Raw genomic sequence first — 20,701 nt, forward strand, 5'->3', positions numbered from 1 at the left:
TCGGAATTTAACACGAGCATCCAAGTGAGGGGGGGCATAAACATTATGATACTCTGACCTTGTTTGCTATTTTAGATTGTACAAGACTCTTCAATGCTCAATAAACTATGATTTCATACAATCATAGAGTTGGTGGAAGAAACCTCCAGGGTCATCTAGTCCAACTCTCTGTACAATGCAGGAACTTCACAAATACCTCCCAGACAGACATGCATCCCCATTGAGCCTGGCTCTGTCAAGTCTGCTTCAGCTATGGTCAAGCCTGTGTGTCATCTTTGGTTCAGGGGAAAGCATTCTGGGTAAAAGCCATACTGTATGCAAATGCTGCTAGCTCTACTCTTCCTCCTCCCCCCTTCCTGTCTTTTGTTATGTAGTTTTGCTCTGCAGTGGAAGCATGTGAAAGAGATAATGGTGCCTTCTCAGACTGGGCAATGGGGGAGAGGCGCCTTGCCCAAGGCCAGGCGGCCTGAGAACGATTTGTAACATCAATGTGTGAATGTGCCCTGCATAGTACCCCCTCCCTAAAGAATTCCTTTGAAGAATACCTTATATGATTATCCTTATGTATGTTCCTCAGTCTCTCAATCTCTTAGCTGTTGGATACAATGATTTCAATAAACTAGAAACTTTTTATCAAAAGGTCTCGTTATTGAATCAGCCGACTTGACAGGCTCCATGTCCAGAAGATGGCAAAAACCTCCAGGATCCTTTGCCAAACTGGCCTGGAGAAAAATTGCTGACTGACCCCAAAGCATCAATCAGCATTCCCCTGGGCGTGTAAGAAAGGGCCACAAGAACTAAGCACTGATGCAACCCTTCCTGCCCTCCTTCTCATGATCTGCCTAATTCACAGAATCAGCATTGCTGTCAGATGGCTATCTAGCCTCTGCTTAAAAACCTTCGAAGGAGAGCCCACCACTTCTTGAGGAAGCCTGTTTCACTGAGGAACTGCTCTATCAGGAAATTCTTCTTCCTAACGTTTAGCCAGAAATTCTTTTGATGTAATTTCAACCTATTGCTTCTGGTCTGACCTTCTGGGGCAACTGAAAACAACTCGGCACACAATCCTCTATGTAACAGCCCTTCAAGTACTTGAAGATGGTGATCATATCACCTCTCCGTCATCTCCTCTCCAGGCTAAACATCCCCAGCTCCTTCGACCTTTCTTCAGAGGACTTGGTCTCCAGACCCTTCATCATCTTTGTTGCCCTCCTATGGACACATTCCAGCTTATCTATATCCTTCTTAAATTGTGGTGCCCAAAAATGAACACAATACTCTAAGTGAGGTCTAACCAGAGCAGAGTAAAGTGATACCATTACTTTGTTTGATCACGACACTATACTTCTATTGATACAACCCAAAATCATATTTGCATTTTTAGCCACCACCTCACACTGCTGACTCATTTTCAGTTTACAGTCTCACTAAGTACATTTTCACTGTACGATCCCTAGATCCTTTATCCCCATTGAAATTCATTGTTTTAGCCCAGTTTTCCAGCCTATCAAGATCACCCTGTATCCTATCTCTGTCTTGAACTGTACTTGCAACCCCTCTCAATTAGTAATTTTATAATGGTCAAACTATCAGGAACCATATGAAGTTAAAATCAGATCCCACTGACATTATCCGAGAAGATGTACTCTAAAACATAAGCACAGACTGCCCACCCACACAGGATGTTTTCCTGTGCAAACCCCATGAAAATGCTGGTAGCAGTTCAACAGCAAACAATATGCGGTCCTGTGCAAATCCCTGTCAATTCAATGAAACTTTCATAAGAGAACAAAGTTTTAGACCAGTGACACCTTTAAGAATAAAACTTTGTTGGACTTAAAGATCCTGCTGGAGTAGGACTTTGTTCTGCTGCTTCAGACCAACCCAGCTACCCAACTGAATCTATGATTATATCTACAAGTCTTATGAATATATTTACAAATTTTATTAAAAATAAATATTACAACATACTAAACAGCAAATGTGAAATCTACCCAACAAGTGTATTTTAAAAAAATATATCAGGTTCAGGATAAGTTCACAACGCTCTCTCTTCCAAACTGTAGCTCTTTGTATGGGCCAAGTCAGTATTATCTGCATTTCATTCCAAATCAGAACGGCAAGCAAGCTGCTCTTCACAGCAACAGCTTTCATTGTCTCCACCAATCTAGGTCACCGTTGTTTTTTAAAAAGGGGCAGCATGTGTTATATCAATGAGACGCTATTTCTTCTCTGCTGTAATCGCTTTGTAGCTTGTATCATGACTCCATTTTTTTTTGTAACAAGGTTGTTTATTCTTCATAGAAGAAACTAGTATTTTAACAGTAGTGGTACACCACCCCATTATTTATTACAATAGTGTCCTCATTACTAATATTTTCCTGCAGATGGTGTGTATCTTCCTTTAACAAAACATAGGAAGATTACATTTTGCTTACTGAGTACATGATGAAGTAATACAAACAATTTATGAATTAATTAGGTTTTAATTCTAGGAGAAGTACAGAGCTTATACACCAAGTGTTTATTACAGTGATATAATACCTAGGAATTAATGAAGTAAACATTCCAAAACCCAATTAAATACAGTTAAGAGAGCAGCAGTAGTCATATTACTATTTATTTTACACCTGATTAAATGCATCAAGTTTATTTTTCTATTTTCACACTACTAAAAATTTAAAAAAGAGAATTTTCACAATTTAGGTCTTACAATTACTAGCTTCTAATTATACTTAAACTATCCAGATCAGTGAAGTCAGGAGAAAAAGGTTTTGTCACTTTTAAAAGTTCAAGCCTTAACAAGCAATCACATAATTAAGGTTTCAGTTAGGGCAGTGTAGCAGAACAGACAAGCATTCATATGGACTGCCACCAACTCTTAAGGCTGCAAAAGGTACCTATGCTCCAGGGTTGCCAGGTCCAATTCAAGAAATATCTGGGGACTTTGGGGGTGAAACCAGGAGACATTGGGGTGGAGCCAGGAGCAAGGTTGAGACAAGCATAATTGAACTCCAGAGGGAGTTCTGGCCATCACATTTAAAGGGACTGCACACCTTTTAAATGCCTTCTCTTCACTGGAAATAATGGAGAGGGGCACCTTCTTTTGGGGCTCACAGAATTGGACTCCCTGGTCCAATCTTTTTGAAATGGAGACGGTGTTTTGAGGAGAGGCACTGGATGCTATGCTGAAAATGCCTCTACCTCAAAAAAACAGCCCCCCATAGTCCCAGATACCCACAGATCACTTCTCCATTATACCTCATGGGAATCGGTCTCCATAGGGAATATTGGAGTACACCCAGCAGACATTTCCCTCCCCACCTCTTGCTTTCTGATGACACTGAAGTGGGAGGAGGGCCTCCAAACTGAGGATCCCCTGCCACCACCTGAGGATTGGCAACACTAATGTATGTGGATTCAAGTGAAGACTTTGGGTGTTCCTGCCTGGCTCATTGGAGCCATACGGACTGAGCTTGGGGACTTGGGAACAATGGGCTGCAAGATCCAAATCCCTGCCACCCAGGACCAGTCACAAGCCCCCGCCTGTTCGAATGACCCAATAACATGCTTGCATGGGAACCCAGGGACGTATATAAGTTTGGCCCCGTTGGCCTAGTCCTCAGCCTTGTAGTGCAGCCAGCAACTATGACGTACTTAATATAGAGCTTGTTATCACATCCTTCGATTCATCAATGCATAGAACCCACTATATTATAGCTACTATGCTCACATTTAAAGGGATTGCACACCTTTTAAATGCCTTCTTTGCATTAGAAATAATGAAGGATAGGGGCACCTTTTGGGGGGCTCATAGAATTGGAGCCACTGGTCCAATCTTTTTGAAATGGGGACAGTGTTTTGAGAAGAGGCACCAGATGCTATGCTGAAAATTTGGTGCCTCTACCTAAAGCAAACAGACCCCCAGAGCCCCAGATATCCACAGATCACTTCTCCATTATACCTTGTGAATTTTATTTATTATTTATTTATGTAAATTTATAGTCCGCCCTTTCCCATAGTGGGCTCAGGTTGGATTCCAACATGGTAAAACAATTAAAACTCACAATAAACAATCTAACAGATAAATAATAAAACAGTCAATCAGTTAAAAGATTAAAATTAAAACAGTTAAGCCACAGCTCAAAATTAGTTTAAGGCAGCATGGATGGTGTGGACACATCAATTAAGGCATACTTGTCACAGTTTAGGTGTCCAAAAGACGTCAACTGTATCGGCTGAATTTTGAGCAATCAGTGCAGGGAGGTCAATTTAGATGATGTAATAGGATAATGATGTCTGCCTGCCTCAGCCATAGGCCTGGCAGAACAGCTCCATCTTACAGGCCCTCCAGAATGGCAACAAATCCGGTAGGGTCTGAACCTCCATAGGGAGCTGATTCCACCAGGTTGGGGCAAGGGCTGAAAAAGCCCTGGCCCTGGTTGAGGCAAGCCGGACATTTCTTGGGCCAGGGGTGGTCAAGCGATGTTGACTGGCCAATCGTAATGATCTCTGGGGGTCATATGGGGAGAGATGGTCCCACAGGTATGCTGGTCCCAGGCCGCGCAAGGCTTTAAATGTCAGTACTAAAACCTTGAAGCGGATCCAGTGCTCGATTGGTAGCCAGTGCAAACTGCACAGCATCAGCTGACTGCTCGCCCATACAAGTGATTCAGTCAGCAATCGTGCTGCCACATTCTGCATCAGCTGGAGCTTCTGGATCAGGCTCAAGGGCAAGCCTGCACATAGTGAGTTACAATAGTCTAGCCTGGAAGTGACTGTTGCATGGATCACTGTAGCTACGTCCCGAGGGACCAGATAGGGCGCTAGTTGTTTGGCCTGCCAAAGAAGGTAAAAGGCAGATTGTGCAACAGCTGTGACCTGGGCCTCCATAGAGAGGGTGGCATCCAGTATCACACCCAAGCTCCTCACTTTCTGAGCTGGCACAAGAGATATGCCATCCAGAGTGGGGAGCCAGATGCCCGATCTTAGCCCCCCATGGCTCATGTACAGGACCTCCATTTTGGTTTGATGGACTGATGGTCTGATTCAGTATAAGGCAGCTTCATATGTTCATAAATGTAAGGCAAATGCTATGTTGAGGATTATTAGGAAGGGAGTTGAAAACAAATCAGCCACTATCAGAATTGATGGTGTGACCTCATTTGGAAAACTGTGTAGAGTTCTAGAGACCACATCTCAAAAAAAAAAGACACAGCATTGAGAAAAGGGCAGAAAAGGGCAACTCAAATGATTAAGGGGACGGAACACCTTTCCTAGAAATAAAGGTTAAAGGTTAGGGCTTTTTAGCTTTGAGGAATGATGATTGAGGCATGATGTGATAGAGGTTTGCAAAATTATGCATGGAACAGAGAAAGTAGAGAAAGAAGTACTTTTCTCCCTTTCTCACAATACGAGAACTCTTGGGCACTCAATGAAATTAATGAGCAGTAGACTAAAAACATACAAAAGGAAGTACTTCTTTACCAAAAGAGTAATTAATATGTGGAAATTCTGCCACAGGAAATGGTAGTGGCTATAATCATAGACAGCTTCAAGTGGACTGGATAAACATATGGAGCAGAGGTTCATCACTAGCTATTAGCCACAAGGTATAGATGGAACACTATGTCTGGGACAGTGTTCTTGGTGCTTGAGAGGTGCTTGGTGCTCTGTGTTCTTGGTGCTTGGGAGAAAACAGCAGGAGAGCTTCTGGAGTTCTAGCCCCAATGGTGGACCTCCAGATGGCACCTTGGTTTTGGCTACTGTGTGACACAGAGTGTTGGACTGGATGGACCACTGGCCTAATCCAATACTGGGCATGCCTTTTGAAATAGGAGATTCTTCCAGCTGAATTTACTGTGGGGTCACCATCAGTATCCCCCCTCCCCTCTATCAGTAGTCAAGGAGTGTGCTGGAGAGGGAAAAACACTGGAAGGTACTGCTTTAAAAATTTAGTGAGAGTCAATACTGTGCACTTGGCTGGAGAGGAAGCAGTTCATGAGGCAGGAAGTGGAGACATCAGCACTCTGCAGTCTGAGTCCCCCTCCCCCCATTATTTAGAAATGAGATGACAAAAGATGAAATGTTGACATGGATCAGACTTTTAAAAAGCAACAGGCTGCTACTGCCACAAAGTAAGTTCTGCAGCATGATTCTCACATTTGAAATGTTTGTGGTCAGAGACAACTTTAAAAGGAAACCTTTTTTTAAAAAAATACAAAATTGCCCAAAAGAGGAATCAACCTCCAAAACTTTGCATGCAATAGCTCAGCATCTTAGCCAACCAAGCTAACTTGATGTTCCTGCAAATGAGTCAGACAAAGGCAAATACTTTCCTAATGTCCTATTTCAAAAGACATGCATAGTGTGAAACTGACCAATAAGAACAGACCAGTTAGTCTGCCAGGGGAGGGGAGGAGAGCAGGGAGGGGGGAGGGAATGTTTATTCAAGGTATGTGGGACAGAAAGACACACACCATGCTCTTAAAGCAAGCATTCATAACAATCAACTCTGCTAGATACAGGATGGGCACTAAGTGCTCAAGTGGTAGATCCAAATACTTATGAGACTGCAACCATTTAAATTAATCTAAACAAGTGCAGCCATCTGTTCTTCCCAAAAATAATTCTTGGGAGTACTTTTTGCATTCTTTTAACATATTTTAATTTATGATGTTCACCATCTTGGGAACCCTGTTTGGGTGGGAAGGCAGCATAGAAATGTTTTAAATAAATATGTGTGAATCCATACTTATCAACATAAAATGTGAAAATCAAAAGAAGAAATTAAATAGATACATTTAACCATGTGTAGCAGAATGTATCCTACCATTCTGCTAAACTAAGTTCTTTTTCTTTCAACCTAAGGAATGTTCCATTAATTTAAGTGGCTCTTTCTCCAAAAGAAAAGCCGCAATTTGGGAAAAGTCTCCATAGAATGGAAGACAGTTTCAGACCCCACTAAGCAGAGTCACACAATGAACATCAGTACATATTTTCCTGAGGGATATTTAGGACTGGACCTAGGATTCCTTCTGACTTATACAGAATTAAATACAAGAGAGAGATTGATAAGAATAGGTCTCTTGCATGTTTGGAAAGCCATCATAAATATCTTGAATTATTTCCCCCCACTAATCTCTCTTTTAACCCTTCCTAATTTAAAGTGTGTAAAAAGTAGGAATGAGCAGAACATCCCTGTTAAACTTCACTAAAGATCATTGGGTTAGTTCTACTCCACATTCTTTACTAACTGTCCCTTGGTTTAAATTGGAGAATGTCTACAGTTAATTTGCCGCAGTTTTCAGTATGTTTCTTTCTTTTTTTTTACAGAATATTTGTGTGTATGTACATGTATGACACACACACACAATCTTCATGCCAGTGATCTCATCAGGATTCTTTTTTCACAGTTTTTGTATTATGTGATTATGTACATAGATAACCTGTAAGAAAAAAGATGCAGTAGGGGCTGACAAAATCAATGGCAAACTTCATGTGTGCAATAAGCTGTACAAATTCTGGGAATCAAAATGAAGAATCAGAGATTGTTAACATATTAGTGTCTGTTCTATAATCAAGATGAAGAAATTCATAGGCATCCCTGAATTATATACCTTCAGGCCTTAATTTGGGCAAGAGTGGAGCTCCAGAACCTCTAAATTTTATTGTGCTCCTTCTTTCTTAACCCCCCTCCCCCCCCCAAAAAAAAGAATACTTGTTTCTAGGCTACATTGGTCAAACCCCCTGTGAGAACTCTACGTTCTCTATTTTGCTGAACTCTATGATTTGACAAACTTTCTAATATTTTTCCCCACAAAACAAAAAGGGAAAATAATCAGAACATATAAAGCAGACAAATGGAAATCTTCATCATGCCACTGGGGCCACATCAGAGAAAGTACGGTAATTTAAAAAGTATGATGGATATAAGGTTTAGTTATGAGAATTATAATTCAAGCATTTTAAGGTGGATGCTGAGCTGATATAATTTAGTACACATTCTGATGATGTGTGTGGTGTGTGACACATGCAAATTAGTTATGCAAATGAGTTGTGTCAATGAGCTCCAGCACCTCTTTTTCTAAGAAATGACCACTGTATACCTCTATGACAGCTTCTAAAATCTATTGGGACAGCACCTGAATCACAAATGTAAAGATAGTATAATTATTTCTATCTTCTATATACACACAAAGATAGTACAGAATATGACTTTCCCCAGATATAAACCATATGGGAGGGGCAGGGAAGGACATATTGGGGAGGGGGAGTAGATTTAAAAGAACATGTCTGTCACTGCCACAGGATAATCAGAAGATCATTTTCAAACCAATGTCTCAAAAATCAATGCTAAAATTCACAGCAGCAGCAAATTATTGTTCAGAATAGTGTACAATTATCATCACAGTGTCATGACTCATCTTATTGCTTGAGCATTGTGCACTGACCCACAATATCATACTAGCCTAGCAGGATGTGTTGACATCTTTATGACTGAAAATTTCAACATCTGCAGATGTTTCCGTACATCAAACTTGCATGGAATCAATAGACTCCACTACAGTTGAGAAAGTCTCTATGTCATAGCCCAGCCAGTGGCCACCTCTTTGTAGGATGAGGAAATGGAAGAGTTGGGCCGTGCACTGGTGGAATACCCACCTAAGCAGCTAGGTCAAGAAGCAGACCCAGCAAGAGAAACACTTGAAAGAAAAAACGCTTTCCAGTCGCAGCCAGGCTGCTCATTCCAGCAGGAGAAGAAAGAAATGACACAGAGTTCAGAGTGGCAGTCACCACCAAAAGTCAAAGTCCCCATCTGATTGCCCAGGAGGGATTAAAATTAGTTCCTGGTGCAGAGTCTTTACAGGTTCAGGAGTGACAAGCTGATAGGGAAGAAGTAAGAATTTGCATCTGGAAGACAATTAACACAGTGACAAGAAGCATCACCTGGGCTTCAGGGGTTAAGTCAGCATATAAAGGAACATGCTGAGCAAGGCTAAGTGTGGAAGCAACATTGCATGTCACACATCTCTGAAGGCTGACCTGCTTTACCCTGACTTGCTTTGTATTCTATTCCTGTTAACCTGTGCTTGTGTTAACAGCTAGAGACCCAGACCTTGCAGACTGTTGCAAATTGATTTTTCTATTTCAAACAGTCAAATCCAGTTGCAAAGTGCATTGAAAATTGATTGAAAGTGCATTATTCAATATGTGTGAAAGCATCTAAAGTGTTACACATGACTGGTGTTTGCACAAGGAACTACCTTTACCTTTTTTAAACAACACATACAATGGTCCTAAAAAGAAAATAAAGATTACTCTCACCCACATTAAAAGACTCATGTGGAGGTAACACTCAATCCATACTGTGCCTTCCTTTGGCTCCCTAAGTGCCCCACAGCCATGGGATGCCTAGAGAAGCTGAGGCCTGGAGGAGGCCAGTTTAAACTGCCTCCCCTTGGCTTATCCAGGAGCCCTGCAGCCACAGGTTGCCAGGGGAAGCCAAGGCTTGGAGGTAAGGAATGAAGACCTCCCAAACCTCCATGGGAGGTGTGGAGGTTCAGAAAGGGTTCATAGGAGGCACTTACTTTTAAACTGGTTCAAAACAAATCATGAACCAGCCTGGCTCATGCATGAACTGCCGAGTGTAGATTAGTTCATGCTCATCCCTTGTCTGTTTTATTAAGATTGGGCTTTATCACAGTGGTATTCATTCTGCAGCTCATGGAGAGCAACATTTGCAATTTTGTTGTTGTTCAGTTGCACAGTCGAGACCGACTCTTTTCGACCCCATGGACAAAGTCATGCCAGGCCCTCCTGTCTTCCACCATTCTCTGAAGCCTGCTCAAATTCGTGTTAGTTACATCAGTAAAACTGTTCAGCCATCTTTACTTTTGCCATTCCCTTCTTCTTTTGCCTTCTGTCTTTCCCAGCATCAGGATCTTCTCCAGTGAGTGCTCCCTTTTCATTTGCTGGCCAAAGTATTTGAGTTTTAGCTTCAGCATCTGACCTTCCAGGGAACAGCCAGGATTGATTTCCCTTAGGACTGACTGATTTGATCTTCTTGCAGTCGAAGGGACTCTCAAGAGTCTTCTCCAGCAAAAGTATCCATTCTTCTGCACTCGGCCTTCTTTATGGTCTAACTCTCACAGCTATACATTACTACTGGGAATACCATTGCTTTGACTATATGGACTTTTGTTGGCAGGATAATATCTCTGCTTCTTATTATACTGGCCCCCTTCCTAGAGCGTCAGGACCTAGCAACAGTGATCCACACAACGGTCACCTCGAGAAGAAGAAGAAGAAGATGATGATATTGGATTTATATCCCGCCCTCCACTCCGAAGAGTCTCAGAGCGGCTCACAATCTCCTTTACCTTCCTCCCCCACAACAAACACCCTGTGAGGTGGGTGGGGCTGGAGAGGGCTCTCACAGCTGCTGCCCTTTCAAGGACAACCTCTGCCAGAGCTATGGCTGACCCAAGGCCATTCCAGCAGGTGCAAGTGGAGGAGTGGGGAATCAAACCCGGTTCTCCCAGATAAGAGTCTGCACACTTAACCACTACACCAAACTGGCTCTCCACAGACTAGATTATTGTAATGCCCTCTACATGGGGCTGCCTTTGTGCCAAATCTGGAAGCTGCAGCTGGTGCAGAACGTGACTGCTAGACTGCTATTGGGGCTCCCAAAGTGGGAGCACATACAGCCGGGACTGCGTGGACTGCACTGGCTGCCAGTTACATACCGGATTCGTTACAAAGTGCTGGTTATTACCGTTAAAGCCCTATATGGCCAAGGACCTGCCTACCTGGGGGACCATCTTTCCCCATATGAACCCCAGAGAGCACTGAGGTCAGCAGGGAAGAACCTGCTGACTATCCCCAGGCCGAAAGAGGTAAAACTACAGAGTACCCGCACTCGGGCTTTCTCTGTAGTGGCTCCACACCTATGGAACCAGCTCCCGGAAGAAATGCGGGCCCTGCAAGATTTTGAACAGTTCTGCAGGGCCTGCAAGACCATCCTTTTTAGGATGGCCTACACCGATTAAAGAGAGAGACTGCTAAGGAAAAAAAAATTACCATCTGTTTTAATAGCACCAGGAATGTCAATTGTATTAATTTTATTAATTTTAGAATTTTAATTAAATTGTTAAATTAGTTATTGTTTTGAATATTATTTTACTTAATGTATTGATTTAATGTTGTTAGCCGCCCTGAGCCTGCTTCAGCGGGGAGGGCGGGATACAAATAAAATGATGATGATGATGATGATGATGATGGTGATGGTGATGGTGATGGTGATGGTGATGATGATGATGATGATGATGATACTGCCTAGGTTTGCCATAGCTGTCCTCCCAAGGAGCAAACGTCTTTTAATTTCATGGCTATAGTCACCATCTGCAGTGATCTTGGATCCCAGAAATGTGAAGTCTGTCATGATTTTCATGTCTTCCCCTTCTATTTGCCAAGGAGTGATGACATTTGCAATTACCAGCAATCAAAAGTGCCATAGGACTAATGTATGCTCTGTGCACTGCCCCACCAAACACAAACATACAATAAGATATATAAGATATAACTATTAATAGTGTATATAAGTATAACTTCTAAAATTCCCAGAATACCTATGTGCATGTAGGGTTTTCCCTCCCCACCACTGTGGAATGTTAGCCAGTTCTTATGTATCTGGAGAGCTTCCTTCTCTACCTTCTTGTCAACTCAGCATGAGGCACAGCAGGTCAGGTAAGACATATCATTTTTAGTTTCTCTGTCACAGAATAACTCTCTTAGCAATAAGCAAGCATTAAAAAAATCACTTCCCCATGTCTTCTTGGGATTCTATGTACTTTAGGCACATCTGCTATGTATTTCTTTTCTTCTATTTAGAAAAGAATAATCTGACCTATGCTCTGGGAATATGCATAGTTACACATTTCTAAAAGAAAAAAAAAATAAAGAAGATAGCATAGTCCACCAAGAAAATCTGACCTATTTATTATAATTTGTAATATGAATCTTCATTCTACTATCTTCATTCCACACAGATGGTCAATCATGTATATCAGATCTCAGGCAGCCTTAACTAGCCAATAATTTCCATAGCACATTTCAGAATACTTACCTCAGTTTGCATCACAAGCAGCCCTGTGAAGTAGGTTAATCTGAGAGACATTCAAGTATGCTTTCACATACCAAAATCCAACAGACCATCAACTACATTAGATTGTCTGCACACTAGGGATAGGCATGAACTGCAAAACAAACTGAATTTTTACTTTTGTGGTTTGTTTTGACCCGGTTCGTTTGGTTGTGTGGTTCCCAAACCAACAACAAACAACCATTTTTCTGGGGAGGTTCAGTTGGTTCATTAGAGCCTGGCGCTGGTTCAGTCAACTCCTAGGCAATGCTGGGGGTGGACTTGTGGAGAGCCCTAGAAATACCCATGGTAGTTATCCATAGCTTGATTGGCAGCTTTGGTAGCCAACCATGGAGCTTCCTTTCTGGTCTATGGGAGCAGACTGTATATATACAATACACCCTGACTCAGCTGTTTTCACTTTGCAGCAAGAAGAAAAAGGAGTTAGTTGTTGAGTGAGAGAGTTATGATAAGAATTGCTTGCTGCTGGATGAGATACTCCTCCCCCCCCCACACACACACACAGTGGGACAATTTTTTAAACATCTCTCCTGGTTGAGATTTAAGAAGGTGTTCCTTGCTGTGGTTTCAGGGACCAGAAGAAGAAAAATGCAGATTTATACCCCGCCCTATGAAGAAAGGTTAAAACGCTTGGGGCTCTTTAGCTTGGAGAAACGTCGACTGCGGGCTGACATGATAGAGGTTTACAAGATTATGCATAGGATGGAGAAAGTAGAGAAGAACAGGTTGCTTACCTGTAACTGATGATCTTCGAGTGGTCATCTGTGCAGTCACACTGATGGGATATAGGCGCCTGCGCCGATCTCGATCGGTATTCTTGAAAGCTGCGGATTTCCGCGCCCCAGGCCCAGTGCGCATGCGCAGAAGCCCCACTGCGCATGCCCACAGGGACCGGAGCGGACATCCCGCCAGTTCCTTCTGACCGCTGCGTAAGCCCTTAGAGATGGACCGGCAGCGGAGGGGAAGGAGGGCGGGTAGTGTGACTGCACAGATGACCACTCGAAGATCATCAGTTACAGGTAAGCAACCTGTTCATCTTCTTCGTGGTCTCTGTGCATCACACTGATGGGAGATTAGCAAGCAGAGTCCTACCTGGAGGAGGGTGCAACGGTCCATCATCGAGAAGCCTCTTGAAGCACAGCACGGCCCACTGATGAGCGTCTACGCCAGTCCAGGTCCAACGCATAATGGTTTACAAACGTATGCGGGGAGGACCAAGTGGCCGCATCACAAACGTCCTTCAGTGGGATTCCTCTCATAAAGGCTGCCGATGTCGCTAGGGCTCTAGTGGAATGAGCTCTAATCTGTCTTGGCAGGGGCCTCTTGTTTAACAAGTAGCATAGTTTTATCGTCTCAGTTATCCATTTGGAGATCCGCTGTGACGATACTCTTACACCTTGAGATGTTGTGGAATATGAGACAAAAAGTCTAGTGTCCTTACGTCCAGGCCTCACTCTATGTAAGTAGAACGAGAGTGCCCTTTTTACATCTAGAGTGTGAAGTTTCCTCTCCCAGTCTGAACTTGGGTTTGGAAAGTACACGGGTAAGCATATTTCTGCATTCAGGTGAAAGGCAGATGTCACTTTCGGAAGGAAGGTTACATCCGGGCGCAGCCTCACTCCTTCCGCGCTGAATTTCAAGTATGGGTCATCGCAGCGCAACGCTGCCAGTTCACCGACCCTGCGGGCTGAGGTAACGGCCACTAGAAAGGCTGTTTTCCAAGACAGTAATTGCAAAGAACATGTCGCCATTGGTTCGAAGGGTTTTCCCGTTAACGCCTGCAACACTGCTGGGAGGTCCCAGGCCGGGGCTGGGTCACGTACCGTAGGGTACAATCTTGCTAAGCCCTTTAAGAACCGTTTAGTATCAGGGTGAGAAAATACCGAATGGCCTCCCAATTGTTCATGGTTAGCCGATATAGCTGCCAGGTATACCCTCACCGATGACACCGTTAGTCCCTTGTCCATTAGTGAAAGCAAAAAGTCTAATATTAGTGGCAGGCCTGCTGTCCTAGGTTCTTTATTAGCCTTGTTAACAAATTGGGCAAACCTTGTCCATTTATACTGATACGATTTTCTCGTGGATAACTTTCTACTATTCAGCATGACGTCAAGGGCTCTGTCCGACAATCTCGTCACTCCAGCCGCCAAGCTGTGAGTTTCAGGTGGGGTACATCGTGATGAATCACCCTGCCGTCGTGAGATAGTAGAAGGTCTGTGCTCACTGGAAATTGGTGGAACCTCCCGTGAGACAGCCGCAGTATCGGGGAGAACCATTGTTGTCTGGGCCACCATGGTGTGATGAGAATCCCCTTGGGGCGTTCCAAATGAATCTTGTGAACCACCCTCGTGATCAGTGGGATCGGTGGGAAGAGGTACACGTGCCGGCGGGACCATGGGATCAGTAACCCGTCTCCCAACGATAGGGGGTCCGCCCCCCCTCTGCAGCAAAATTTTTCGCATTTTGAGGTGCTGCGTGTGGCAAACACGTCCACTTCCGGTGTGCCCCATTTCTGAAACACCGGCTGAAGGAACTCCCAATTGAGTTCCCATTCGTGGAGAGAGGCCCCCCCTCGACTGAGGTAATCCGCACAGGTGTTCAGATTGCCTGGCAGATGTGTGGCTACTAGAGTTGTGTCCAATTCTCTGCAGATTTCCCAAATCCTTAGGGCTAGAAAGCACAGTTTCCTTGAAACCGTGCCGCCTTGTCTGTTCACATAAGAGAGGGCAGTGGTGTTGTCTGTCAAGATCGCTACCGTTCTCCCCGTAATCAGGTGTTTGAAGGAGAGGACTGCATGATGTATGGCCAGCAGCTCCAGGAAGTTGATGTGGTAATGCAGAAGATCCTGAGGCCATTTGCCCCCCACACACATGTCGTTCGCGTGTGCACCCCAGCCCCACAGGGATGCATCCGTGGTTATAGTCAGCGTGGGAGTCTGCCTGTGGAACGGGGCTCCCTGGAGGAGGTTCTGTCTCTCCTGCCACCAGGGCAGGGTCCAGAGCACCGACGGTGGGACCGTCAGTTGGCGTGAAGGGGGGTCTGTTTGGCAGTTGAACACACGTAGGAACCACAGCTGCAGTGTCCTCATGTGGAATCTGGTGAATCTCAGTACTGCCGTGGTCGCTGCCATCAAGCCCAGGAGGCGTTGAATTTGGAACGCCGTGACTGTAGGGTTGGTCAGGAACACGTGTATTAGAGATATGATGTCTTCCGCCCTTTGTGTCGGCAGGAAAGCCCTGCAGGCTTTTGAGTCCAATATGGCCCCTATGAATTGCACCCTCTGGGAGGGCTGCAATGCCGATTTCTTTAGGTTGACCTGTAGGCCTAATTTTTGCAGAAGGGCTAAGGTGACTTCTACGTGCCGTGCTAAAAGTATTTCCGAACTCGCTACCAGCAGCCAGTCGTCTATATAGGGAAAGACAGTGATCCCCTGTAGACGCAGATGAGCAGCCACCACCACCATGATCTTTGTAAAAACTCTCGGTGCCGTAGAGAGGCCAAAGGGCAAAGCTTTGTATTGGTAGTGGGAGTCTCCAATTGTGAATCTGAGGAACTTTCTGTGGCCCTGATGTATGGTCACATGGAAGTAGGCATCTTGCAGGTCTAGTGTGGCCATCCAATCCCCTTGGTTCAGTAGGGGTAGGATGTTCTGTAGGGAGACCATTCTGAATTTGTGGTTTTGTATGAAATTGTTTAGGCCTCGTAAGTCCATGATGGGTCGAAGGCCTCCATCCTTTTTGGGGATGGTGAAATAACGGGAGTAAAACCCTCGCCCCTCTTGGTTGGTTGGCACCTTCTCTATCGCATCTTTTTGGAGAAGCGATTGGACCTCTTCCTGTAGAGTGAGAGATGCTCTGGTGTGAATGACAGTGGGAACTGTGGGGTTTTCTCTGAATTCTATTTGATAACCCTCGCGGATTATCGACAGAACCCATTTGTCCGTAGTGATTGTGGACCATGCCGGAGAGTATGGGAAAAGTCTGGTATGGTGTGAGTCCGAAAGGTAGGGGGCAAAACAGGGGGAAGGGCAGTCAAAGACCCTGTTTGGACGGTCTATTCCCCTTTTGTCTGGATGGCTGTGACGAATTAGGTGAGTACTTCGTTTTCGGGTTGTACGGCGGCTTGGAGTAGGTTGAGGAACCTTTGGGCCTCCATTGTTGATCGGTGGGTTGCTTGGAGAATGGCTTCTTACTCCAAGGTTTGTTCCAGGAGCGTTTCCCCTGGGTTCTAGATGACATGGGAACCCCCAAATTGCGAGATGTTTTGATGCTTTTGTCCATCTCTTGCAATATGGTGTCTGTGGTGGAGCTGAATAGCCCACTTCCGTCAAAGGGAAGATCTTCGATGCAGGATTGTGTATCCGGCTGGAGTGCCGTCGACCTCAACCAAGAGTGGCGTCTTAAGGTGATAGCTGAGGTGAGTGTTTTTGCTGAGATGTCACCTGCATGTTTAGCCGAATTAATTTGCTGCTTAGCTAGTGCTATGCCTTCCCTTTGAATTTTCTTGAGTGCCTGTTTGGCTTGTTCTGACAGGTCCGGAAGTGTTGATAACTGATCCCATAGGGCGTATTGGTAGCGGCCCATGCACGCGCCATAATTTGCCACCTTTATTCCCAGCGAGCCTGCCGTATAAATTTTTCTGCCTAAATTGTCCAACTTCTTTCCCTCCTTGTCTGGAGGAGAAGCATGTGTCTTTCTGGCCTTTGACGAGGACGCCACCACCACCGAGTTTGGCTTCGGGTGGGTAAACAAAAACTCGGCTGTGGATTCCTGGACTCGATACATGTGGTCGAGTCTTCGGGAGCCTATTGGTGTTGAGGCTGGCTTGTCCCACGATGCTTTTGACGTGTGTAGCATCACCGTAGTAAGCGGTAAAGCTATGGCCGTCGAGGTATCCAATTGCACGACATCGAACACGTTATCGGTAACCACCGGCTTGGGTTGGACCGTCGGTAGCGATAGAGTGTGTGCCATCCTTTTAATTAAATCTCCATATGATTTTAAGTCCTCTGATGGAGATATGGGCAACTCATCGCCTACCTTGCTGGATGGAGCTGGCTCTTCCGGCGAAGAAATTTCCTCTCGGGGAGAGTCTTCCCCGGATGTTGGGGAGCCTTCTCTGGATCCTGAGTGCTCCGAGGAATGCTTGGGTGTTTCTTGGGCCCTTGGTGACTCGGGAGTCTTCCGCTCGGGGCTCCGAGATCGTGGGGTAGTTTTCGGCTCTTTCGGTGGCGTTGTGTCCGGTGGTTTCGACACCAACGCCGACGGTGTGTGTTGAGGTCGGTATGACGTTCGGGATCTGACAGATGCTTCCGATTGTTGGTCCCAATCCAGATGTCTGGGAGGGAACCAGGGGGACATAGAAGGCATGGGGCAGGACCCGTAGAGGTACTGCCACTGTCTTTGATCCCACGACATTGTAGGTGGTTTCGGTGGAGAACGATCCCTGTTGCGAGATCTCTCCTCTGAATCTCTGGATCGATGCCGATACTGGGGAGCGTGTCGAGGGCTTCTTGAACGGTCGCGCCCGCGGTCCTCCCTCGGCGTGGTAGATCGATCTTCCTTGGGGTGCTGGGTTTGCCGACGATCGGGGCTGACTGATGGTTCCCTGATCAGCGTTCGGGGTTGAGCGGTGTCCTCCACTGTGTGTATCTCCAGTGGGCTGCTCTCCGCTCCCGATCTCTGGGATAGCTCTAAGTCGCGATCCGAGTCGGATGAAATGGCGATCTGCGTCGACATCGATGCCAACACCGGGGGGCTTAACCGGCGGCGTGGGGAAGCGAACAGCTTCAGTGGCGGTACTCTCGCCGTCGATCCCGATGGTGACGTCGGTAGCGAAGTCGCGGACGATCGATGTTTGTCCGATTTTTTTCTTTTTCTTCGCTTCCGGCTGCAGTCCCTTCTCCTCCCTTGGCCGTTTTGCAGGAGTGGAGGAGGCGGACTTTAGTGCCGAGCCCGATTTTGTGGGGCGTTCGGCGTCGGAGGTGCTCTTGTCGGCGCCGAGCGACTCCGATGTCGACGGGGTGTGCGTCGCTGCCGACGTTGGTTTAGGCGACAGTGCTTTCTCCATCAGTGCCGCTGCTAAACGACCCGCGCGGTTCTTTTTCGTCTGGCGGGAAAATTTTGCGCAGTGGACACACGCGTCGGGGATATGCATTTCTCCCAAGCAAAAAAGGCAAAGAAGGTGTCCGTCTGTGGGGGAGATCTTGCTACCGCAGTTCTTACACCTTTTGAAAAATCCCCACCGTTTTTCCATACGGGGGGGGGGGGGGGTGAGGGAAAGGCGGGAAAAAGGGGGAAAACTGAGGGAAAAGTTTCGGAAAATTCTTTCGCCTTCTCCCTCCCTAGTCTTTAAAAAGACTGTTGTGTGGTCTATGCCAAGTAAAGTTCTATAACGTTCAAAATCCAACAACTAGCAACTTCCAAGAAAAGGATTTCTACCGACCGTGCGAGAGATCGACCGATCCAAGCGGCGGTCAGAAGAGAACTGGCGGGATGTCCGCTCTGGTCCCTGTGGGCATGCGCAGTGGGGCTTCTGCGCATGCGCACTGGGCCTGGGGCGCGGAAATCCGCAGCTTTCAAGAATACCGATCGAGATCGGCGCAGGCGCCTATATCCCATCAGTGTGATGCACAGAGACCACGAAGAAGATAGAAGTACTTTTCTCCCTTTCTCACAATACAAGAACTCGTGGGCATTCAATGAAATTGCAGGTTAAAACGGATAAAAGGAAGTACTTCTTCACCCAAAGGTTGATTAACATGTGGAATTCACTGCCACAGGAGGTGGTGGCGGCTACAAGCATAGCCAGCTTCAAGAGGGGATTGGATAAAAATATGGAGCAGAGGTCCATCTCCTTCCCCCACAAAAGACACCCTGTGAGGTGGGTGGGGCTGAGAGAGCTCTCACAGCAGAAAGTGTCAGGTGGGGGTGGCAATCTCTTTGGGTTTTCTTTTCTTTACTTTGGGTTTTCTTTTCTTTACTTCAAACTCCTCTTGCCGGGGCTTCCTTTACCTTTATTTATTAAAAAATACCTCTTGCTCAGGAGGGACCTAAGCCACTACTAGCCTCTCTCTGCCATTGCCAGATGTGTGTGTGTGGGGGGGAGCTCTTTGAGTTTCTTTAAAAACAACACCTCTTGCTGGAATTTCCCCTCAATCACCCACCCCATTTGGAAGACAAATGGCTGCTTTTGGCTGCCAACTCTGTTCATGAGATGCTGTTTTTGGCCGGAGAAACTAAGTAAAACAATAAATTACCAAAATACAATCAATGAAGAACATAAAACTACCTTACTGTTTCTCAGTCCTCACAACATACATAAAAATAACTTCAAATGATGCCAGCTGTATCTTTTTAAAAATCTAATATTTAGCTAAGTCTTGTTATTCATAATTATTTTTCAATTAATCTTCTGTCATTGATTTCAAACTGCAAGCTGGCCTTCAAAAGTAGACATAAAATATTTCCTGGGTAAAAGTATGATCTTCCTTGACAGGGTATGACAGACAAATAGACCAAGTAGTCACTAAGCAGAGAAAAATAGGTTGCTTATCTGCAACCAATGTACTTTGAGTAATCATATGGCAGTCACATGTATGAGTTCAGCAAGAGCAAAGAAGGCAACTCCAGAAAGAGTCAAAGCTCTAGTAAAACAAACTGATACTCCAGTTCACTCACAATAAAAGGGTTCTGTCCTTTCGCCCATGCTTCAGAGGAAGGACTTAGCACTTTTCTGCTTACTTTATTCATTCTCCCTGTCCACAGAAATCTTCTACAGGAACCACACCACAGAATACAGCACATTCTGTCCAATATATGTATTTTGTTGGGCTTGAACATTAATGGCATAAAAAGAGATGAACACTGGCTACAGCATGCCATCACAGCATGCACGCGCACACACACAAAATCACACAAAGCACCAAGCAAACTTTGTACATATGTAACAATAATTCAAATATCTATCATATTTTGGCCACAGTTTATATAACCTCTTAGCTTTCATTCATCTCAAACCTCTCCCCTCAAACTTTAACAATATTTCAGTAAAACAATTCCAGAATACATAGTTGGAGAACTGCAGTTGTGAAATGCATTATTATGTATGATACATAAAAACTTCCAATTTCTAACCTCCTATACACTAAAGCAAACAAAAAAGAAAAAGTGAATTTGTACATTACCAAAGCCAAAATGACTTTATTGTCACAATTTATTGTGGCAAATGGAAGGACTTGTTTTCCCATGGGAACATCTTCACAGTTTAAAAAGTAAAATAAAGACTCGGAAACAAGAAAGGACAAAGTACATAGCTGAGATCACAGTGTGTTGCAATTGCAGCTGCTAAATGTCTATTAAAGTGAAACTGTGCTGGAGGAAAGTGAGAGTTACCAAACCCAAAGAACACCTGGAGGGGGGAGGGGGAGAGAGAAACAAAAAAAAAAAGACAGTGAGCTTTTTACAGGTACCAAGTGATGCTGGGTAGAATCCCATGGTCAAAAATACTTAAGGGGAAGGGAGTTCAAGAGGGGCA

General features: G+C 44.9%; 1 protein-coding gene across 1 annotated transcript in view; it reads right to left on the minus strand.

Annotated features, from left to right (window-relative positions):
• The window catches only part of DAB1 (DAB adaptor protein 1), a 399,996-nt gene extending 379,496 nt beyond the window's left edge, over positions 1-20,500 (minus strand). Inside the window, exon 1 of the mRNA XM_060231888.1 lies at positions 20,352-20,500. The gene's annotated coding sequence lies outside the window, so the exon portion shown is untranslated. The remainder of the gene's footprint in view (positions 1-20,351) is intronic.
• Positions 20,501-20,701: the final 201 nt, after the last annotated feature.

The sequence above is a fragment of the Heteronotia binoei genome, chromosome 2 (genome assembly GCF_032191835.1).
Source record: "Heteronotia binoei isolate CCM8104 ecotype False Entrance Well chromosome 2, APGP_CSIRO_Hbin_v1, whole genome shotgun sequence".
NCBI lineage: Eukaryota > Metazoa > Chordata > Lepidosauria > Squamata > Gekkonidae > Heteronotia > Heteronotia binoei.